At 52.8% G+C, this 19,426-nt stretch overlaps 37 non-coding genes across 37 annotated transcripts; 12 read left to right on the top strand and 25 right to left on the bottom strand.

Annotated features, from left to right (window-relative positions):
* Nucleotides 1–350: 350 nt before the first annotated feature.
* Trnar-acg (transfer RNA arginine (anticodon ACG)) lies at nt 351–423 on the top strand. The gene has a single exon. It is a non-coding gene; the product is annotated as a tRNA-Arg (tRNA).
* Nucleotides 424–1,020: 597 nt separating this feature from the next.
* On the bottom strand, nt 1,021–1,094 carry Trnad-guc (transfer RNA aspartic acid (anticodon GUC)). The gene has a single exon. It is a non-coding gene; the product is annotated as a tRNA-Asp (tRNA).
* Nucleotides 1,095–2,033: 939 nt separating this feature from the next.
* Trnar-acg (transfer RNA arginine (anticodon ACG)) lies at nt 2,034–2,105 on the top strand. Its single transcript has one exon. It is a non-coding gene; the product is annotated as a tRNA-Arg (tRNA).
* Nucleotides 2,106–2,704: 599 nt separating this feature from the next.
* Trnad-guc (transfer RNA aspartic acid (anticodon GUC)) lies at nt 2,705–2,776 on the bottom strand. Its single transcript has one exon. It is a non-coding gene; the product is annotated as a tRNA-Asp (tRNA).
* Nucleotides 2,777–2,884: 108 nt separating this feature from the next.
* On the bottom strand, nt 2,885–2,956 carry Trnad-guc (transfer RNA aspartic acid (anticodon GUC)). Its single transcript has one exon. It is a non-coding gene; the product is annotated as a tRNA-Asp (tRNA).
* Nucleotides 2,957–3,242: 286 nt separating this feature from the next.
* Nucleotides 3,243–3,334, bottom strand: Trnai-uau (transfer RNA isoleucine (anticodon UAU)). Its single transcript is given in 2 exon segments — nt 3,243–3,278; nt 3,297–3,334. It is a non-coding gene; the product is annotated as a tRNA-Ile (tRNA).
* A 378-nt stretch (nt 3,335–3,712) lies between these two features.
* Trnar-acg (transfer RNA arginine (anticodon ACG)) lies at nt 3,713–3,785 on the top strand. The gene has a single exon. It is a non-coding gene; the product is annotated as a tRNA-Arg (tRNA).
* Nucleotides 3,786–4,384: 599 nt separating this feature from the next.
* Nucleotides 4,385–4,456, bottom strand: Trnad-guc (transfer RNA aspartic acid (anticodon GUC)). Its single transcript has one exon. It is a non-coding gene; the product is annotated as a tRNA-Asp (tRNA).
* A 108-nt stretch (nt 4,457–4,564) lies between these two features.
* On the bottom strand, nt 4,565–4,636 carry Trnad-guc (transfer RNA aspartic acid (anticodon GUC)). The gene has a single exon. It is a non-coding gene; the product is annotated as a tRNA-Asp (tRNA).
* Nucleotides 4,637–5,391: 755 nt separating this feature from the next.
* On the top strand, nt 5,392–5,464 carry Trnar-acg (transfer RNA arginine (anticodon ACG)). Its single transcript has one exon. It is a non-coding gene; the product is annotated as a tRNA-Arg (tRNA).
* A 781-nt stretch (nt 5,465–6,245) lies between these two features.
* On the bottom strand, nt 6,246–6,317 carry Trnad-guc (transfer RNA aspartic acid (anticodon GUC)). Its single transcript has one exon. It is a non-coding gene; the product is annotated as a tRNA-Asp (tRNA).
* Nucleotides 6,318–6,599: 282 nt separating this feature from the next.
* Nucleotides 6,600–6,691, bottom strand: Trnai-uau (transfer RNA isoleucine (anticodon UAU)). The gene is given in 2 exon segments: nt 6,600–6,635; nt 6,654–6,691. It is a non-coding gene; the product is annotated as a tRNA-Ile (tRNA).
* A 377-nt stretch (nt 6,692–7,068) lies between these two features.
* Nucleotides 7,069–7,141, top strand: Trnar-acg (transfer RNA arginine (anticodon ACG)). Its single transcript has one exon. It is a non-coding gene; the product is annotated as a tRNA-Arg (tRNA).
* Nucleotides 7,142–7,919: 778 nt separating this feature from the next.
* Trnad-guc (transfer RNA aspartic acid (anticodon GUC)) lies at nt 7,920–7,991 on the bottom strand. The gene has a single exon. It is a non-coding gene; the product is annotated as a tRNA-Asp (tRNA).
* Nucleotides 7,992–8,274: 283 nt separating this feature from the next.
* Trnai-uau (transfer RNA isoleucine (anticodon UAU)) lies at nt 8,275–8,366 on the bottom strand. Its single transcript is given in 2 exon segments — nt 8,275–8,310; nt 8,329–8,366. It is a non-coding gene; the product is annotated as a tRNA-Ile (tRNA).
* Nucleotides 8,367–8,744: 378 nt separating this feature from the next.
* Trnar-acg (transfer RNA arginine (anticodon ACG)) lies at nt 8,745–8,816 on the top strand. Its single transcript has one exon. It is a non-coding gene; the product is annotated as a tRNA-Arg (tRNA).
* Nucleotides 8,817–9,951: 1,135 nt separating this feature from the next.
* Trnai-uau (transfer RNA isoleucine (anticodon UAU)) lies at nt 9,952–10,043 on the bottom strand. The gene is given in 2 exon segments: nt 9,952–9,987; nt 10,006–10,043. It is a non-coding gene; the product is annotated as a tRNA-Ile (tRNA).
* A 375-nt stretch (nt 10,044–10,418) lies between these two features.
* Trnar-acg (transfer RNA arginine (anticodon ACG)) lies at nt 10,419–10,491 on the top strand. The gene has a single exon. It is a non-coding gene; the product is annotated as a tRNA-Arg (tRNA).
* A 598-nt stretch (nt 10,492–11,089) lies between these two features.
* Nucleotides 11,090–11,161, bottom strand: Trnad-guc (transfer RNA aspartic acid (anticodon GUC)). The gene has a single exon. It is a non-coding gene; the product is annotated as a tRNA-Asp (tRNA).
* A 107-nt stretch (nt 11,162–11,268) lies between these two features.
* Trnad-guc (transfer RNA aspartic acid (anticodon GUC)) lies at nt 11,269–11,340 on the bottom strand. The gene has a single exon. It is a non-coding gene; the product is annotated as a tRNA-Asp (tRNA).
* A 284-nt stretch (nt 11,341–11,624) lies between these two features.
* On the bottom strand, nt 11,625–11,716 carry Trnai-uau (transfer RNA isoleucine (anticodon UAU)). Its single transcript is given in 2 exon segments — nt 11,625–11,660; nt 11,679–11,716. It is a non-coding gene; the product is annotated as a tRNA-Ile (tRNA).
* Nucleotides 11,717–12,093: 377 nt separating this feature from the next.
* Nucleotides 12,094–12,166, top strand: Trnar-acg (transfer RNA arginine (anticodon ACG)). The gene has a single exon. It is a non-coding gene; the product is annotated as a tRNA-Arg (tRNA).
* Nucleotides 12,167–12,764: 598 nt separating this feature from the next.
* Trnad-guc (transfer RNA aspartic acid (anticodon GUC)) lies at nt 12,765–12,836 on the bottom strand. The gene has a single exon. It is a non-coding gene; the product is annotated as a tRNA-Asp (tRNA).
* Nucleotides 12,837–12,943: 107 nt separating this feature from the next.
* Nucleotides 12,944–13,015, bottom strand: Trnad-guc (transfer RNA aspartic acid (anticodon GUC)). Its single transcript has one exon. It is a non-coding gene; the product is annotated as a tRNA-Asp (tRNA).
* A 284-nt stretch (nt 13,016–13,299) lies between these two features.
* On the bottom strand, nt 13,300–13,391 carry Trnai-uau (transfer RNA isoleucine (anticodon UAU)). The gene is given in 2 exon segments: nt 13,300–13,335; nt 13,354–13,391. It is a non-coding gene; the product is annotated as a tRNA-Ile (tRNA).
* A 377-nt stretch (nt 13,392–13,768) lies between these two features.
* Nucleotides 13,769–13,841, top strand: Trnar-acg (transfer RNA arginine (anticodon ACG)). The gene has a single exon. It is a non-coding gene; the product is annotated as a tRNA-Arg (tRNA).
* Nucleotides 13,842–14,439: 598 nt separating this feature from the next.
* Trnad-guc (transfer RNA aspartic acid (anticodon GUC)) lies at nt 14,440–14,511 on the bottom strand. Its single transcript has one exon. It is a non-coding gene; the product is annotated as a tRNA-Asp (tRNA).
* Nucleotides 14,512–14,618: 107 nt separating this feature from the next.
* Nucleotides 14,619–14,690, bottom strand: Trnad-guc (transfer RNA aspartic acid (anticodon GUC)). The gene has a single exon. It is a non-coding gene; the product is annotated as a tRNA-Asp (tRNA).
* Nucleotides 14,691–14,974: 284 nt separating this feature from the next.
* Nucleotides 14,975–15,066, bottom strand: Trnai-uau (transfer RNA isoleucine (anticodon UAU)). The gene is given in 2 exon segments: nt 14,975–15,010; nt 15,029–15,066. It is a non-coding gene; the product is annotated as a tRNA-Ile (tRNA).
* A 377-nt stretch (nt 15,067–15,443) lies between these two features.
* Trnar-acg (transfer RNA arginine (anticodon ACG)) lies at nt 15,444–15,516 on the top strand. The gene has a single exon. It is a non-coding gene; the product is annotated as a tRNA-Arg (tRNA).
* A 598-nt stretch (nt 15,517–16,114) lies between these two features.
* On the bottom strand, nt 16,115–16,186 carry Trnad-guc (transfer RNA aspartic acid (anticodon GUC)). The gene has a single exon. It is a non-coding gene; the product is annotated as a tRNA-Asp (tRNA).
* Nucleotides 16,187–16,471: 285 nt separating this feature from the next.
* Nucleotides 16,472–16,563, bottom strand: Trnai-uau (transfer RNA isoleucine (anticodon UAU)). Its single transcript is given in 2 exon segments — nt 16,472–16,507; nt 16,526–16,563. It is a non-coding gene; the product is annotated as a tRNA-Ile (tRNA).
* Nucleotides 16,564–16,940: 377 nt separating this feature from the next.
* Nucleotides 16,941–17,013, top strand: Trnar-acg (transfer RNA arginine (anticodon ACG)). The gene has a single exon. It is a non-coding gene; the product is annotated as a tRNA-Arg (tRNA).
* Nucleotides 17,014–17,600: 587 nt separating this feature from the next.
* Nucleotides 17,601–17,672, bottom strand: Trnad-guc (transfer RNA aspartic acid (anticodon GUC)). The gene has a single exon. It is a non-coding gene; the product is annotated as a tRNA-Asp (tRNA).
* A 285-nt stretch (nt 17,673–17,957) lies between these two features.
* Trnai-uau (transfer RNA isoleucine (anticodon UAU)) lies at nt 17,958–18,049 on the bottom strand. The gene is given in 2 exon segments: nt 17,958–17,993; nt 18,012–18,049. It is a non-coding gene; the product is annotated as a tRNA-Ile (tRNA).
* A 377-nt stretch (nt 18,050–18,426) lies between these two features.
* On the top strand, nt 18,427–18,499 carry Trnar-acg (transfer RNA arginine (anticodon ACG)). The gene has a single exon. It is a non-coding gene; the product is annotated as a tRNA-Arg (tRNA).
* Nucleotides 18,500–19,097: 598 nt separating this feature from the next.
* On the bottom strand, nt 19,098–19,169 carry Trnad-guc (transfer RNA aspartic acid (anticodon GUC)). The gene has a single exon. It is a non-coding gene; the product is annotated as a tRNA-Asp (tRNA).
* Nucleotides 19,170–19,426: the final 257 nt, after the last annotated feature.

Raw genomic sequence — 19,426 nt, 5'->3', positions numbered from 1 at the left:
TTCACTTTGCTGGAAACTAGTGGTGGCCACAGAAACATATGTTCGCCACCTGGTGCCATACTGCGACTTTTGCACCTGACTACGAATGGTTCGTGCTATTCTTGCTTCATATGCTACGCTTACATGCACATCAACCGGCTCTCGTCGTCGAGAAAACATGCGAAAAAGCCGCGCCTTGCCTTCTGCTACCTGTCGAACAGCGGAGAGCAGATGCGTGGCAAGCTCTAAGTTCTGCAGGGCACTGCGGCCACGCAGTCTGGACGAGAGGTACCTTCCTTGGGAGCTTGCTGAGCCGTGGAGAACACATTTCTTAGCGAATTGCACTTGTCTCGTAGACAAAATGCTGCGGTGGCCCTGTGGCGCAACGGATAACGCGTCTGACTACGGATCAGAAGATTCCAGGTTCGAATCTTGGCAGGGTCGGCATTTTGTTAGTTTCCGACGAGTAGCTGGGCAGTGGATTTCGTATGTCGCCGCATCGTGGAGTGCTTTGTTACTCCTGTGCTTCTCGCAGCTGCATGTCGGGCGATCGTGGTAAATATCGCTGCCTGCAAGCGTCAGCGTTAGCGTCAGTCGAGCAAAGTCGAGACAAGTCAAGCTGAGAGCTGTAGGAGATGTTACGCAATCACATGTAGGCGTGTGGAAAGCGACGCAGACAACACTGCCCAGGTGTGAGGACGTGCTGTGACGAAGAGCCAGTACTCTCCCACACAGCAGAGTGGCGCAGTGGAAGCGTGCTGGGCCCATACCCAGCGGTCCGTGGATCGAAACCACGCTCTGCTAAAAATATTTCTTTTGCAGACTGTGTCCAGCTCGATTACTACGCCCAGAGCGTCGGCTGGGGTGCTTTGATTCAGCCTCAGTAGCAAACCCTGATGTGTGAAGAATGCAAGAACCACTTCTAAGATGTAGCATTTTTTTTTAGATTTTGCACCAACTACACTCCTTGATCGCAAACTTTATGCTCTTCCGATCCCCATACGCGCAACTCTCGAACAGGTTTGTGAGATAAAATCGCATCTCCCCGGCGGGGAATCGAACCCCGGTCTCCCGCGTGACAGGCGGGGGATACTAACCACTATACTACCCGAGGATGCACTGTAGACAGCTGCCTGTGTGGGAGACACATGTTGCTAGTACCTGCAAACGTCCTACACTAAGTTCGGCGAGTGATAGTGCAGCAATTAAAAATCGGATGTCTCTCCCCGGCGGGGAATCGAACCCCGGTCTCCCGGGGTGACAGGCGGGGATACTAACCACTATACTACCGAGGATGCGCTGTAGGCAGCTGCCTGTGTGGGAGACACATGTTGCTAGTACCTGCAAACGTCCATACACTAAGACGGCGAGTGATAGTGCAGCAATTAAAATCGGATGTCTCTCCCCGGCGGGGAATCGAACCCCGGTCTCCCGGGTGACAGGAGGGGATACTAACCACTATACTACCGAGGAAGACGCAGCTACCGTATCGAATGCACGATTATATTCCTCAAATAGCTGATACATCTCAAACGTAGCCTCCTGTTGCTGTCAGAGACTGTGCACGAAATAAAAATATGCCCCCAGGAGAGGCTCGAACTCACAACCCCGGCATTGCGCACGGCTACTGCCTTATAAGTACCGTGGCGCTAACCAATTGCGCCACTGGGGCTACAACACAGGGCCCTCAGTCAGTGGTATTCACTTTGCTGGAAACTAGTGGTGGCCACAGAAACATATGTTCGCCACCTGGTGCCCATACTGCGACTTTTGCACCTGACTACGAATGGTTCGTGCTATTCTTGCTTCATATGCTACGCTTACATGCACATCAACCGGCCTCTCGTCGTCGAGGAAAACATGCGAAAAAGCGCGCCTTGCCTTCTGGCTACCTGTCGAACAGCGAGAGCAGATGCGTGGCAAGCTCTAAGTTCTGCAGGCGCACTGCGGCCACGCAGCTGGACGAGAGGTACCTTCCTTGGTAGCTTGCTGAGCCGTGGAGAACACATTTCTTAGCGAATTGCACCTTGTCTCGTAGACAAAATGCTGCCGGTGGCCCTGTGGCGCAACGGATAACGCGTCTGACTACGGATCAGAAGATTCAGGTTCGAATCTTGGCAGGGTCGGCATTTTGTTAGTTTCCGACGAGTAGCTGGGCAGTGGATTTCGTATGTCGCCGCATCGTGGAGTGCTTTGTTACTCCTGTGCTTCTCGCAGCTGCATGTCGGGGCGATCGTGGTAAATATCGCTGCCTGCAAGCGTCCAGCGTAGCGTCAGTCGAGCAAAGTCGAGACAAGTCAAGCTGAGAGCTGTAGGAGATGTTACGCAATCACATGTAGGCGTGTGAAAGCGACGCAGACAACACTGCCCAGGTGTGAGACGTGATGTGACGAAGAGCCAGTACTCTCCCACACAGCAGAGTGGCGCAGTGGAAGCGTGCTGGGCCCATAACCCAGCGGTCCGTGGATCGAAACCACGCTCTGCTAAAAATATTTCTTTGCAGACTGTGTCCAGCTCGATTACTACGCCCAGAGCGTCGGCTGGGGTGCTTTGATTCAGCCTCAGTAGCAAACCCTGATGTGTGAAGAATGCAAGAACCACTTCCTAAGATGTAGCATTTTTTTTTAGATTTTGCACCAACTACACTCCCTTGATCGCAAACTTTATGCTCTTCCGATCCCCATACGCGCAACTCTCGAACAGGTTTGTGAGATAAAAATCGCATCTCCCCGGCGGGGAATCGAACCCCGGTCTCCCGCGTGACAGGCGGGGATACTAACCACTATACTACCGAGGATGCACTGTAGACAGCTGCCTGTGTGGGAGACACATGTTGCTAGTACCTGCAAACGTCCTACACTAAGTTCGGCGAGTGATAGTGCAGCAAATTAAAAATCGGATGTCTCTCCCCGGCGGGGAATCGAACCCCGGTCTCCCGGGTGACAGGCGGGGATACTAACCACTATACTACCGAGGATGCGCTGTAGGCAGCTGCCTGTGTGGGAGACACATGTTGCTAGTACCTGCAAACGTCCTACACGTAAGACGGCGAAGTGATAGTGCAGCAATTAAAAATCGGATGTCTCTCCCCGGCGGGGAATCGAACCCCGGTCTCCCGGGTGACAGGAGGGGATACTAACCACTATACTACCGAGGAAGACGCAGCTACCGTATCGAATGCACGATTATATTCCTCAAATAGCTGATACATCTCAAACGTAGCCTCCTGTTGCTGTCAGAGACTGTGCCACGAAATAAAAATATGCCCCAGGAGAGGCTCGAACTCACAACCCCGGCATTGCGCACGGCTACTGCCTTATAAGTACCGTGCGCTAACCAATTGCGCCACTGGGGCTACAACACAGGGCCCCTCAGTCAGTGGTATTCACTTTGCTGGAAACTAGTGGTGGCACAGAAACATATGTTCGCCACCTGGTGCCATACTGCGACTTTTGCACCTGACTACGAATGGTTCGTGCTATTCTTGCTTCATATGCTACGCTTACATGCACATCAACCGGCTCTCGTCGTCGAGAAAACATGCGAAAAAGCGCGCCTTGCCTTCTGCTACCTGTCGAACAGCGAGAGCAGATGCGTGGCAAGCTCTAAGTTCTGCAGGCGCACTGCGGCCACGCAGCTGGACGAGAGGGTACCTTCCTTGGGAGCTTGCTGAGCCGTGGAGAACACATTTCTTAGCGAATTGCACTTGTCTCGTAGACAAAATGCTGCCGGTGGCCCTGTGGCGCAACGGATAACGCGTCTGACTACGGATCAGAAGATTCCAGGTTCGAATCTTGGCAGGGTCGGCATTTTGTTAGTTTCCGACGAGTAGCTGGGCAGTGGATTTCGTATGTCGCCGCATCGTGGAGTGCTTTGTTACTCCTGTGCTTCTCGCAGCTGCATGTCGGGGCGATCGTGGTAAATATCGCTGCCTGCAAGCGTCAGCGTAGCGTCAGTCGAGCAAAGTCGAGACAAGTCAAGCTGAGAGCTGTAGGAGATGTTACGCAATCACATGTAGGCGTGTGAAAGCGACGCAGACAACACTGCCCAGGTGTGAGACGTGCTGTGACGAAGAGCCAGTACTCTCCCACACAGCAGAGTGGCGCAGTGGAAGCGTGCTGGGCCCATAACCCAGCGGTCCGTGGATCGAAACCACGCTCTGCTAAAAATATTTCTTTTGCAGACTGTGTCCAGCTCGATTACTACGCCCAGAGCGTCGGCTGGGGGTGCTTTGATTCAGCCTCAGTAGCAAACCCTGATGTGTGAAGAATGCAAGAACCACTTCCTAAGATGTAGCATTTTTTTTTAGATTTTGCACCAACTACACTCCTTGATCGCAAACTTTATGCTCTTCCGATCCCCATACGCGCAACTCTCGACAGGTTTGTGAGATAAAAATCGCATCTCCCCCGGCGGGGAATCGAACCCCGGTCTCCCGCGTGACAGGCGGGGATACTAACCACTATACTACCGAGGATGCACTGTAGACAGCTGCCTGTGTGGGAGACACATGTTGCTAGTACCTGCAAACGTCCTACACTAAGTTCGGGCGAGTGATAGTGCAGCAATTAAAAATCGGATGTCTCTCCCCGGCGGGGAATCGAACCCCGGTCTCCCGGGTGACAGGCGGGGATACTAACCACTATACTACCGAGGATGCGCTGTAGGCAGCTGCCTGTGTGGGAGACACATGTTGCTAGTACCTGCAAACGTCCTACACTAAGACGGCGAGTGATAGTGCAGCAATTAAAATCGGATGTCCTCTCCCCGGCGGGGAAATCGAACCCCGGTCTCCCGGGTGACAGGAGGGGATACTAACCACTATACTACCGAGGAAGACGCAGCTACCGTATCCGAATGCACGATTATATTCCTCAAATAGCTGATACATCTCAAACGTAGCCTCCTGTTGCTGTCAGAGACTGTGCCACGAAATAAAAATATGCCCAGGAGAGGCTCGAACTCACAACCCCGGCATTGCGCACGGCTACTGCCTTATAAGTACCGTGCGCTAACCAATTGCGCCACTGGGGCTACAACACAGGGCCCTCAGTCAGTGGTATTCACTTTGCTGGAAACTAGTGGTGGCCACAGAAACATATGTTCGCCACCTGGTGCCATACTGCGACTTTTGCACCTGACTACGAATGGTTCGTGCTATTCTTGCTTCATATGCTACGCTTACATGCACATCAACCGGCTCTCGTCGTCGAGAAAACATGCGAAAAAGCGCGCCTTGCCTTCTGCTACCTGTCGAACAGCGAGAGCAGATGCGTGGCAAGCTCTAAGTTCTGCAGGCGCACTGCGGCCACGCAGCTGGACGAGAGGTACCTTCCTTGGTAGCTTGCTGAGCCGTGGAGAACACATTTCTTAGCGAATTGCACTTGGTCTCGTAGACAAAATGCTGCCGGTGGCCCTGTGGCGCAACGGATAACGCGTCTGACTACGGATCAGAAGATTCCAGGTTCGAATCTTGGCAGGGTCGGCATTTTGTTAGTTTCCGACGAGTAGCTGGGCAGTGGATTTCGTATGTCGCCGCATCGTGGAGTGCTTTGTTACTCCTGTGCTTCTCGCAGCTGCATGTCGGGGCGATCGTGGTAAATATCGCTGCCTGCAAGCGGTCAGCGTAGCGTCAGTCGAGCAAAGTCGAGACAAGTCAAGCTGAGAGCTGTAGGAGATGTTACGCAATCACATGTAGGCGTGTGAAAGCGACGCAGACAACACTGCCCAGGTGTGAGACGTGATGTGACGAAGAGCCAGTACTCTCCCACACAGCAGAGTGGCGCAGTGGGAAGCGTGCTGGGCCCATAACCCAGCGGTCCGTGGATCGAAACCACGCTCTGCTAAAAATATTTCTTTTGCAGACTGTGTCCAGCTCGATTACTACGCCCAGAGCGTCGGCTGGGGTGCTTTGATTCAGCCTCAGTAGCAAACCCTGATGTGTGAAGAATGCAAGAACCCACTTCCTAAGATGTAGCATTTTTTTTTAGATTTTGCACCAACTACACTCCTTGATCGCAAACTTTTATGCTCTTCCGATCCCATACGCGCAACTCTCGAACAGGTTTGTGAGATAAAAATCGCATCTCCCCCGGCGGGGAATCGAACCCGGTCTCCCGCGTGACAGGCGGGGATACTAACCACTATACTACCGAGGATGCACTGTAGAACAGCTGCCTGTGTGGGAGACACATGTTGCTAGTACCTGCAAACGTCCTACACTAAGTTCGGCGAGTGATAGTGCAGCAATTAAAAATCGGATGTCTCTCCCCGGCGGGGAATCGAACCCCGGTCTCCCGGGTGACAGGCGGGGATACTAACCACTATACTACCGAGGATGCGCTGTAGGCAGCTGCCTGTGTGGGAGACACATGTTGCTAGTACCTGCAAACGTCCTACACTAAGACGGCGAGTGATAGTGCAGCAATTAAAATCGGATGTCTCTCCCCGGCGGGGAATCGAACCCCGGTCTCCCGGGTGACAGGAGGGGATACTAACCACTATACTACCGAGGAAGACGCAGCTACCGTATCGAATGCACGATTATATTCCTCAAATAGCTGATACATCTCAACGTAGCCTCCTGTTGCTGTCAGAGACTGTGCCACGAAATAAAAATATGCCCCAGGAGAGGCTCGAACTCACAACCCCGGCATTGCGCACGGCTACTGCCTTATAAGTACCGTGCGCTAACCAATTGCGCCACTGGGGCTACAACACAGGGCCCTCAGTCAGTGGTATTCACTTTGCTGGAAACTAGTGGTGGCCACAGAAACATATGTTCGCCACCTGGTGCCATACTGCGACTTTTGCACCTGACTACGAATGGTTCGTGCTATTCTTGCTTCATATGCTACGCTTACATGCACATCAACCGGCTCTCGTCGTCGAGAAAACATGCGAAAAAGCGCGCCTTGCCTTCTGCTACCTGTCGAACAGCGAGAGCAGATGCGTGGCAAGCTCTAAGTTCTGCAGGCGCACTGCGGCACGCAGCTGGACGAGAGGTACCTTCCTTGGGAGCTTGCTGAGCCGTGAGAGAACACATTTCTTAGCGAATTGCACTTGTCTCGTAGACAAAATGCTGCCGGTGGCCCTGTGGCGCAACGGATAACGCGTCTGACTACGGATCAGAAGATTCCAGGTTCGAATCTTGGCAGGGTCGGCATTTTGTTAGTTTCCGACGAGTAGCTGGGCAGTGGATTTCGTATGTCGCCGCATCGTGGAGTGCTTTGTTACTCCTGTGCTTCTCGCAGCTGCATGTCGGGGCGATCGTGGTAAATATCGCTGCCTGCAAGCGTCAGCGTAGCGTCAGTCGAGCAAAGTCGAGACAAGTCAAGCTGAGAGCTGTAGGAGATGTTACGCAATCACATGTAGGCGTGTGAAAGCGACGCAGACAACACTGCCCAGGTGTGAGGACGTGCTGTGACGAAGAGCCAGTACTCTCCCACACAGCAGAGTGGCGCAGTGGAAGCGTGCTGGGCCATAACCCAGCGGTCCGTGGATCGAAACCACGCTCTGCTAAAAATATTTCTTTTGCAGACTGTGTCCAGCTCGATTACTACGCCCAGAGCGTCGGCTGGGGTGCTTTGATTCAGCCTCAGTAGCAAACCCTGATGTGTGAAGAATGCAAGAACCACTTCCTAAGATGTAGCATTTTTTTTTAGATTTTGCACCAACTACACTCCTTGATCGCAAACTTTATGCTCTTCCGATCCCCATACGCGCAACTCTCGAACAGGTTTGTGAGATAAAAATCGCATCTCCCCGGCGGGGAATCGAAACCCCGGTCTCCCCGCGTGACAGGCGGGGATACTAACACTATACTACCGAGGATGCACTGTAGACAGCTGCCTGTGTGGGAGACACATGTTGCTAGTACCTGCAAACGTCCTACACTAAGTTCGGCGAGTGATAGTGCAGCAATTAAAAATCGGATGTCTCTCCCCGGCGGGGAATCGAACCCCGGTCTCCCGGGTGACAGGCGGGGATACTAACCACTATACTACCGAGGATGCGCTGTAGGCAGCTGCCTGTGTGGGAGACACATGTTGCTAGTACCTGCAAACGTCCTACACTAAGACGGCGAGTGATAGTGCAGCAATTAAAAATCGGATGTCTCTCCCCGGCGGGGAATCGAACCCCGGTCTCCCGGGTGACAGGAGGGGATACTAACCACTATACTACCGAGGAAGACGCAGCTACCGTATCGAATGCACGATTATATTCCTCAATAGCTGATACATCTCAAACGTAGCCTCCTGTTGCTGTCAGAGACTGTGCCACGAAATAAAAATATGCCCCAGGAGAGGCTCGAACTCACAACCCCGGCATTGCGCACGGCTACTGCCTTATAAGTACCGTGCGCTAACCAATTGCGCCACTGGGGCTACAACAGGGCCCTCAGTCAGTGGTATTCACTTTTGCTGGAAACTAGTGGTGGCCACAGAAACATATGTTCGCCACCTGGTGCCATACTGCGACTTTTGCACCTGACTACGAATGGTTCGTGCTATTCTTGCTTCATATGCTACGCTTACATGCACATCAACCGGCTCTCGTCGTCGAGGAAAACATGCGAAAAAGCGCGCCTTGCCTTCTGCTACCTGTCGAACAGCGAGAGCAGATGCGTGGCAAGCTCTAAGTTCTGCAGGCGCACTGCGGCCACGCAGCTGGACGAGAGGTACCTTCCTTGGGAGCTTGCTGAGCCGTGGGAGAACACATTTCTTAGCGAATTGCACTTGTCTCGTAGACAAAATGCTGCCGGTGGCCCTGTGGCGCAACGGATAACGCGTCTGACTACGGATCAGAAGATTCAGGTTCGAATCTTGGCAGGGTCGGCATTTTGTTAGTTTCCGACGAGTAGCTGGGCAGTGGATTTCGTATGTCGCCGCATCGTGGAGTGCTTTGTTACTCCTGTGCTTCTCGCAGCTGCATGTCGGGGCGATCGTGGTAAATATCGCTGCCTGCAAGCGTCAGCGTAGCGTCAGTCGAGCAAAGTCGAGACAAGTCAAGCTGAGAGCTCGTAGGAGATGTTACGCAATCACATGTAGGCGTGTGAAAGCGACGCAGACAACACTGCCCAGGTGTGAGACGTGATGTGACGAAGAGCCAGTACTCTCCCACACAGCAGAGTGGCGCAGTGGAAGCGTGCTGGGCCCATAACCAGCGGTCCGTGGATCGAAACCACGCTCTGCTAAAAATATTTCTTTTGCAGACTGTGTCCAGCTCGATTACTACGCCCAGAGCGTCGGCTGGGGTGCTTTGATTCAGCCTCAGTAGCAAACCCTGATGTGTGAAGAATGCAAGAACCACTTCCTAAGATGTAGCATTTTTTTTTAGATTTTGCACCAACTACACTCCTTGATCGCAAACTTTATGCTCTTCCGATCCCCATACGCGCAACTCTCGAACAGGTTTGTGAGATAAAAATCGCATCTCCCCGGCGGGAATCGAAACCCCGGTCTCCCGCGTGACAGGCGGGGATACTAACCACTATACTACCGAGGATGCACTGTAGACAGCTGCCTGTGTGGGAGACACATGTTGCTAGTACCTGCAAACGTCCTACACTAAGTTCGGCGAGTGATAGTGCAGCAATTAAAAATCGGATGTCTCTCCCCCGGCGGGGAATCGAACCCCGGTCTCCCGGGTGACAGGCGGGGATACTAACCACTATACTACCGAGGATGCGCTGTAGGCAGCTGCCTGTGTGGGAGACACATGTTGCTAGTACCTGCAAACGTCCTACACTAAGACGGCGAGTGATAGTGCAGCAATTAAAAATCGGATGTCTCTCCCCGGCGGGGGAATCGAACCCCGGTCTCCCGGGTGACAGGAGGGGATACTAACCACTATACTACCGAGGAAGACGCAGCTACCGTATCGAATGCACGATTATATTTCTCAAATAGCTGATACATCTCAAACGTAGCCTCCTGTTGCTGTCAGAGACTGTGCCACGAAATAAAAATATGCCCCAGGAGAGGCTCGAACTCACAACCCCGGCATTGCGCACGGCTACTGCCTTATAAGTACCGTGCGCTAACCAATTGCGCCACTGGGGCTACAACACAGGGCCTCAGTCAGTGGTATTCACTTTGCTGGGAAACTAGTGGTGGCCACAGAAACATATGTTCGCCACCTGGTGCCATACTGCGACTTTTGCACCTGACTACGAATGGTTCGGCTATTCTTGCTTCATATGCTACGCTTACATGCACATCAACCGGCTCTCGTCGTCGAGAAAACATGCGAAAAAGCGCGCCTTGCCTTCTGCTACCTGTCGAACAGCGAGAGCAGATGCGTGGCAAGCTCTAAGTTCTGCAGGCGCACTGCGGCCACGCAGCTGGACGAGAGGTACCTTCCTTGGGAGCTTGCTGAGCCGTGGAGAACACATTTCTTAGCGAATTGTACTTGTCTCGTAGACAAATGCTGCCGGTGGCCCTGTGGCGCAACGGATAACGCGTCTGACTACGGATCAGAAGATTCCAGGTTCGAATCTTGGCAGGGTCGGCATTTTGTTAGTTTCCGACGAGTAGCTGGGCAGTGGATTTCGTATGTCGCCGCATCGTGGAGTGCTTTGTTACTCCTGTGCTTCTCGCAGCTGCATGTCGGGGCGATCGTGGTAAATATCGCTGCCTGCAAGCGTCAGCGTAGCGTCAGTCGAGCAAAGTCGAGACAAGTCAAGCTGAGAGCTGTAGGAGATGTTACGCAATCACATGTAGGCGTGTGAAAGCGACGCAGACAACACTGCCCAGGTGTGAGACGTGATGTGACGAAGAGCCAGTACTCTCCCACACAGCAGAGTGGCGCAGTGGAAGCGTGCTGGGCCCATAACCCAGCGGTCCGTGGATCGAAACCACGCTCTGCTAAAAATATTTCTTTTGCAGACTGTGTCCAGCTCGATTACTACGCCCAGAGCGTCGGCTGGGGTGCTTTGATTCAGCCTCAGTAGCAAACCCTGATGTGTGAAGAATGCAAGAACCACTTCCTAAGATGTAGCATTTTTTTTTAGATTTTGCACCAACTACACTCCTTGATCGCAAACTTTATGCTCTTCCGATCCCCATACGCGCAACTCTCGAACAGGTTTGTGAGATAAAAATCGCATCTCCCCGGCGGGGAATCGAACCCCGGTCTCCCGCGTGACAGGCGGGGATACTAACCACTATACTACCGAGGATGCACTGTAGACAGCTGCCTGTGTGGGAGACACATGTTGCTAGTACCTGCAAACGTCCTACACTAAGTTCGGCGAGTGATAGTGCAGCAATTAAAAATCGGATGTCTCTCCCCGGCGGGGAATCGAACCCCGGTCTCCCGGGTGACAGGCGGGGATACTAACCACTATACTACCGAGGATGCGCTGTAGGCAGCTGCCTGTGTGGGAGACACATGTTGCTAGTACCTGCAAACGTCCTACACTAAGACGGCGAGTGATAGTGCAGCAATTAAAAATCGGATGTCTCTCCCCGGCGGGGAATCGAACCCCGGTCTCCCGGGTGACAGGAGGGGATACTAACCACTATACTACCGAGGAAGACGCAGCTACCGTATCGAATGCACGATTATATTCCTCAAATAGCTGATACATCTCAAACGTAGCCTCCTGTTGCTGTCAGAGACTGTGCCACGAAATAAAAATATGCCCCAGGAGAGGCTCGAACTCACAACCCCGGCATTGCGCACGGCTACTGCCTTATAAGTACCGTGCGCTAACCAATTGCGCCACTGGGGCTACAACACAGGGCCCTCAGTCAGTGGTATTCACTTTGCTGGAAACTAGTGGTGGCCACAGAAACATATGTTCGCCACCTGGTGCCATACTGCGACTTTTGCACCTGACTACGAATGGTTCGTGCTATTCTTGCTTCATATGCTACGCTTACATGCACATCAACCGGCTCTCGTCGTCGAGAAAACATGCGAAAAAGCGCGCCTTGCCTTCTGCTACCTGTCGAACAGCGAGAGCAGATGCGTGGCAAGCTCTAAGTTCTGCAGGCGCACTGCGGCCACGCAGCTGGACGAGAGGTACCTTCCTTGGGAGCTTGCTGAGCCGTGGAGAACACATTTCTTAGCGAATTGCACTTGTCTCGTAGACAAAATGCTGCCGGTGGCCCTGTGGCGCAACGGATAACGCGTCTGACTACGGATCAGAAGATTCCAGGTTCGAATCTTGGCAGGGTCGGCATTTTGTTAGTTTCCGACGAGTAGCTGGGCAGTGGATTTCGTATGTCGCCGCATCGTGGAGTGCTTTGTTACTCCTGTGCTTCTCGCAGCTGCATGTCGGGGCGATCGTGGTAAATATCGCTGCCTGCAAGCGTCAGCGTAGCGTCAGTCGAGCAAAGTCGAGACAAGTCAAGCTGAGAGCTGTAGGAGATGTTACGCAATCACATGTAGGCGTGTGAAAGCGACGCAGACAACACTGCCCAGGTGTGAGACGTGCTGTGACGAAGAGCCAGTACTCTCCCACACAGCAGAGTGGCGCAGTGGAAGCGTGCTGGGCCCATAACCCAGCGGTCCGTGGATCGAAACCACGCTCTGCTAAAAATATTTCTTTTGCAGACTGTGTCCAGCTCGATTACTACGCCCAGAGCGTCGGCTGGGGTGCTTTGATTCAGCCTCAGTAGCAAACCCTGATGTGTGAAGAATGCAAGAACCACTTCCTAAGATGTAGCATTTTTTTTTAGATTTTGCACCAACTACACTCCTTGATCGCAAACTTTATGCTCTTCCGATCCCCATACGCGCAACTCTCGAACAGGTTTGTGAGATAAAAATCGCATCTCCCCGGCGGGGAATCGAACCCCGGTCTCCCGCGTGACAGGCGGGGATACTAACCACTATACTACCGAGGATGCACTGTAGACAGCTGCCTGTGTGGGAGACACATGTTGCTAGTACCTGCAAACGTCCTACACTAAGTTCGGCGAGTGATAGTGCAGCAATTAAAAATCGGATGTCTCTCCCCGGCGGGGAATCGAACCCCGGTCTCCCGGGTGACAGGCGGGGATACTAACCACTATACTACCGAGGATGCGCTGTAGGCAGCTGCCTGTGTGGGAGACACATGTTGCTAGTACCTGCAAACGTCCTACACTAAGACGGCGAGTGATAGTGCAGCAATTAAAAATCGGATGTCTCTCCCCGGCGGGGAATCGAACCCCGGTCTCCCGGGTGACAGGAGGGGATACTAACCACTATACTACCGAGGAAGACGCAGCTACCGTATCGAATGCACGATTATATTCCTCAAATAGCTGATACATCTCAAACGTAGCCTCCTGTTGCTGTCAGAGACTGTGCCACGAAATAAAAATATGCCCCAGGAGAGGCTCGAACTCACAACCCCGGCATTGCGCACGGCTACTGCCTTATAAGTACCGTGCGCTAACCAATTGCGCCACTGGGGCTACAACACAGGGCCCTCAGTCAGTGGTATTCACTTTGCTGGAAACTAGTGGTGGCCACAGAAACATATGTTCGCCACCTGGTGCCATACTGCGACTTTTGCACCTGACTACGAATGGTTCGTGCTATTCTTGCTTCATATGCTACGCTTACATGCACATCAACCGGCTCTCGTCGTCGAGAAAACATGCGAAAAAGCGCGCCTTGCCTTCTGCTACCTGTCGAACAGCGAGAGCAGATGCGTGGCAAGCTCTAAGTTCTGCAGGCGCACTGCGGCCACGCAGCTGGACGAGAGGTACCTTCCTTGGGAGCTTGCTGAGCCGTGGAGAACACATTTCTTAGCGAATTGCACTTGTCTCGTAGACAAAATGCTGCCGGTGGCCCTGTGGCGCAACGGATAACGCGTCTGACTACGGATCAGAAGATTCCAGGTTCGAATCTTGGCAGGGTCGGCATTTTGTTAGTTTCCGACGAGTAGCTGGGCAGTGGATTTCGTATGTCGCCGCATCGTGGAGTGCTTTGTTACTCCTGTGCTTCTCGCAGCTGCATGTCGGGGCGATCGTGGTAAATATCGCTGCCTGCAAGCGTCAGCGTAGCGTCAGTCGAGCAAAGTCGAGACAAGTCAAGCTGAGAGCTGTAGGAGATGTTACGCAATCACATGTAGGCGTGTGAAAGCGACGCAGACAACACTGCCCAGGTGTGAGACGTGATGTGACGAAGAGCCAGTACTCTCCCACACAGCAGAGTGGCGCAGTGGAAGCGTGCTGGGCCCATAACCCAGCGGTCCGTGGATCGAAACCACGCTCTGCTAAAAATATTTCTTTTGCAGACTGTGTCCAGCTCGATTACTACGCCCAGAGCGTCGGCTGGGGTGCTTTGATTCAGCCTCAGTAGCAAACCCTGATGTGTGAAGAATGCAAGAACCACTTCCTAAGATGTAGCATTTTTTTTTAGATTTTGCACCAACTACACTCCTTGATCGCAAACTTTATGCTCTTCCGATCCCCATACGCGCAACTCTCGAACAGGTTTGTGAGATAAAAATCGCATCTCCCCGGCGGGGAATCGAACCCCGGTCTCCCGCGTGACAGGCGGGGATACTAACCACTATACTACCGAGGATGCACTGTAGACAGCTGCCTGTGTGGGAGACACATGTTGCTAGTACCTGCAAACGTCCTACACTAAGTTCGGCGAGTGATAGTGCAGCAATTAAAAATCGGATGTCTCTCCCCGGCGGGGAATCGAACCCCGGTCTCCCGGGTGACAGGCGGGGATACTAACCACTATACTACCGAGGATGCGCTGTAGGCAGCTGCCTGTGTGGGAGACACATGTTGCTAGTACCTGCAAACGTCCTACACTAAGACGGCGAGTGATAGTGCAGCAATTAAAAATCGGATGTCTCTCCCCGGCGGGGAATCGAACCCCGGTCTCCCGGGTGACAGGAGGGGATACTAACCACTATACTACCGAGGAAGACGCAGCTACCGTATCGAATGCACGATTATATTTCTCAAATAGCTGATACATCTCAAACGTAGCCTCCTGTTGCTGTCAGAGACTGTGCCACGAAATAAAAATATGCCCCAGGAGAGGCTCGAACTCACAACCCCGGCATTGCGCACGGCTACTGCCTTATAAGTACCGTGCGCTAACCAATTGCGCCACTGGGGCTACAACACAGGGCCCTCAGTCAGTGGTATTCACTTTGCTGGAAACTAGTGGTGGCCACAGAAACATATGTTCGCCACCTGGTGCCATACTGCGACTTTTGCACCTGACTACGAATGGTTCGTGCTATTCTTGCTTCATATGCTACGCTTACATGCACATCAACCGGCTCTCGTCGTCGAGAAAACATGCGAAAAAGCGCGCCTTGCCTTCTGCTACCTGTCGAACAGCGAGAGCAGATGCGTGGCAAGCTCTAAGTTCTGCAGGCGCACTGCGGCCACGCAGCTGGACGAGAGGTACCTTCCTTGGGAGCTTGCTGAGCCGTGGAGAACACATTTCTTAGCGAATTGTACTTGTCTCGTAGACAAAATGCTGCCGGTGGCCCTGTGGCGCAACGGATAACGCGTCTGACTACGGATCAGAAGATTCCAGGTTCGAATCTTGGCAGGGTCGGCATTTTGTTAGTTTCCGACGAGTAGCTGGGCAGTGGATTTCGTATGTCGCCGCATCGTGGAGTGCTTTGTTACTCCTGTGCTTCTCGCAGCTGCATGTCGGGGCGATCGTGGTAAATATCGCTGCCTGCAAGCGTCAGCGTAGCGTCAGTCGAGCAAAGTCGAGACAAGTCAAGCTGAGAGCTGTAGGAGATGTTACGCAATCACATGTAGGCGTGTGAAAGCGACGCAGACAACACTGCCCAGGTGTGAGACGTGATGTGACGAAGAGCCAGTACTCTCCCACACAGCAGAGTGGCGCAGTGGAAGCGTGCTGGGCCCATAACCCAGAGGTCCGTGGATTGAAACCACGCTCTGCTAAAAATATTACTTTTGCAGACTGTGTCCAGCTCGATTACTACGCCCAGAGCGTCGGCTGGGGTGCTTTGATTCAGCCTCAGTAGCAAACCCTGATGTGTGAAGAATGCAAGAACCACTTCCTAAGATGTAGCATTTTTTTTTAGATTTTGCACCAACTACACTCCTTGATCGCAAACTTTATGCTCTTCCGATCCCCATACGCGCAACTCTCGAACAGGTTTGTGAGATAAAAATCGCATCTCCCCGGCGGGGAATCGAACCCCGGTCTCCCGCGTGACAGGCGGGGATACTAACCACTATACTACCGAGGATGCACTGTAGACAGCTGCCTGTGTGGGAGACACATGTTGCTAGTACCTGCAAACGTCCTACACTAAGTTCGGCGAGTGATAGTGCAGCAATTAAAAATCGGATGTCTCTCCCCGGCGGGGAATCGAACCCCGGTCTCCCGGGTGACAGGAGGGGATACTAACCACTATACTACCGAGGAAGACGCAGCTACCGTATCGAATGCACGATTATATTCCTCAAATAGCTGATACATCTCAAACGTAGCCTCCTGTTGCTGTCAGAGACTGTGCCACGAAATAAAAATATGCCCCAGGAGAGGCTCGAACTCACAACCCCGGCATTGCGCACGGCTACTGCCTTATAAGTACCGTGCGCTAACCAATTGCGCCACTGGGGCTACAACACAGGGCCCTCAGTCAGTGGTATTCACTTTGCTGGAAACTAGTGGTGGCCACAGAAACATATGTTCGCCACCTGGTGCCATACTGCGACTTTTGCACCTGACTACGAATGGTTCGTGCTATTCTTGCTTCATATGCTACGCTTACATGCACATCAACCGGCTCTCGTCGTCGAGAAAACATGCGAAAAAGCGCGCCTTGCCTTCTGCTACCTGTCGAACAGCGAGAGCAGATGCGTGGCAAGCTCTAAGTTCTGCAGGCGCACTGCGGCCACGCAGCTGGACGAGAGGTACCTTCCTTGGGAGCTTGCTGAGCCGTGGAGAACACATTTCTTAGCGAATTGCACTTGTCTCGTAGACAAAATGCTGCCGGTGGCCCTGTGGCGCAACGGATAACGCGTCTGACTACGGATCAGAAGATTCCAGGTTCGAATCTTGGCAGGGTCGGCATTTTGTTAGTTTCCGACGAGTAGCTGGGCAGTGGATTTCGTATGTCGCCGCATCGTGGAGTGCTTTGTTACTCCTGTGCTTCTCGCAGCTGCATGTCGGGGCGATCGTGGTAAATATCGCTGCCTGCAAGCGTCAGTCGAGCAAAGTCGAGACAAGTCAAGCTGAGAGCTGTAGGAGATGTTACGCAATCACATGTAGGCGTGTGAAAGCGACGCAGACAACACTGCCCAGGTGTGAGACGTGATGTGACGAAGAGCCAGTACTCTCCCACACAGCAGAGTGGCGCAGTGGAAGCGTGCTGGGCCCATAACCCAGAGGTCCGTGGATTGAAACCACGCTCTGCTAAAAATATTACTTTTGCAGACTGTGTCCAGCTCGATTACTACGCCCAGAGCGTCGGCTGGGGTGCTTTGATTCAGCCTCAGTAGCAAACCCTGATGTGTGAAGAATGCAAGAACCACTTCCTAAGATGTAGCATTTTTTTTTAGATTTTGCACCAACTACACTCCTTGATCGCAAACTTTATGCTCTTCCGATCCCCATACGCGCAACTCTCGAACAGGTTTGTGAGATAAAAATCGCATCTCCCCGGCGGGGAATCGAACCCCGGTCTCCCGCGTGACAGGCGGGGATACTAACCACTATACTACCGAGGATGCACTGTAGACAGCTGCCTGTGTGGGAGACACATGTTGCTAGTACCTGCAAACGTCCTACACTAAGTTCGGCGAGTGATAGTGCAGCAATTAAAAATCGGATGTCTCTCCCCGGCGGGGAATCGAACCCCGGTCTCCCGGGTGACAGGAGGGGATACTAACCACTATACTACCGAGGAAGACGCAGCTACCGTATCGAATGCACGATTATATTCCTCAAATAGCTGATACATCTCAAACGTAGCCTCCTGTTGCTGTCAGAGACTGTGCCACGAAATAAAAATATGCCCCAGGAGAGGCTCGAACTCACAACCCCGGCATTGCGCACGGCTACTGCCTTATAAGTACCGTGCGCTAACCAATTGCGCCACTGGGGCTACAACACAGGGCCCTCAGTCAGTGGTATTCACTTTGCTGGAAACTAGTGGTGGCCACAGAAACATATGTTCGCCACCTGGTGCCATACTGCGACTTTTGCACCTGACTACGAATGGTTCGTGCTATTCTTGCTTCATATGCTACGCTTACATGCACATCAACCGGCTCTCGTCGTCGAGAAAACATGCGAAAAAGCGCGCCTTGCCTTCTGCTACCTGTCGAACAGCGAGAGCAGATGCGTGGCAAGCTCTAAGTTCTGCAGGCGCACTGCGGCCACGCAGCTGGACGAGAGGTACCTTCCTTGGGAGCTTGCTGAGCCGTGGAGAACACATTTCTTAGCGAATTGTACTTGTCTCGTAGACAAAATGCTGCCGGTGGCCCTGTGGCGCAACGGATAACGCGTCTGACTACGGATCAGAAGATTCCAGGTTCGAATCTTGGCAGGGTCGGCATTTTGTTAGTTTCCGACGAGTAGCTGGGCAGTGGATTTCGTATGTCGCCGCATCGTGGAGTGCTTTGTTACTCCTGTGCTTCTCGCAGCTGCATGTCGGGGCGATCGTGGTAAATATCGCTGCCTGCAAGCGTCAGCGTAGCGTCAGTCGAGCAAAGTCGAGACAAGTCAAGCTGAGAGCTGTAGGAGATGTTACGCAATCACATGTAGGCGTGTGAAAGCGACGCAGACAACACTGCCCAGGTGTGAGACGTGATGTGACGAAGAGCCAGTACTCTCCCACACAGCAGAGTGGCGCAGTGGAAGCGTGCTGGGCCCATAACCCAGAGGTCCGTGGATTGAAACCACGCTCTGCTAAAAATATTACTTTTGCAGACTGTGTCCAGCTCGATTACTACGCCCAGAGCGTCGGCTGGGGTGCTTTGATTCAGCCTCAGTAGCAAACCCTGATGTGTGAAGAATGCAAGAACCACTTCCTAAGATGTAGCATTTTTTTTTAGATTTTGCACCAACTACACTCCTTGATCGCAAACTTTATGCTCTTCCGATCCCCATACGCGCAACTCTCGAACAGGTTTGTGAGATAAAAATCGCATCTCCCCGGCGGGGAATCGAACCCCGGTCTCCCGCGTGACAGGCGGGGATACTAACCACTATACTACCGAGGATGCACTGTAGACAGCTGCCTGTGTGGGAGACACATGTTGCTAGTACCTGCAAACGTCCTACACTAAGTTCGGCGAGTGATAGTGCAGCAATTAAAAATCGGATGTCTCTCCCCGGCGGGGAATCGAACCCCGGTCTCCCGGGTGACAGGAGGGGATACTAACCACTATACTACCGAGGAAGACGCAGCTACCGTATCGAATGCACGATTATATTCCTCAAATAGCTGATACATCTCAAACGTAGCCTCCTGTTGCTG

Source organism: Schistocerca cancellata, unplaced genomic scaffold (genome assembly GCF_023864275.1).
Source record: "Schistocerca cancellata isolate TAMUIC-IGC-003103 unplaced genomic scaffold, iqSchCanc2.1 HiC_scaffold_1164, whole genome shotgun sequence".
NCBI lineage: Eukaryota > Metazoa > Arthropoda > Insecta > Orthoptera > Acrididae > Schistocerca > Schistocerca cancellata.
The sequence above is the reverse complement of the archived record's forward strand: the minus strand, read 5'-3'. Positions and strand labels throughout refer to the sequence as shown.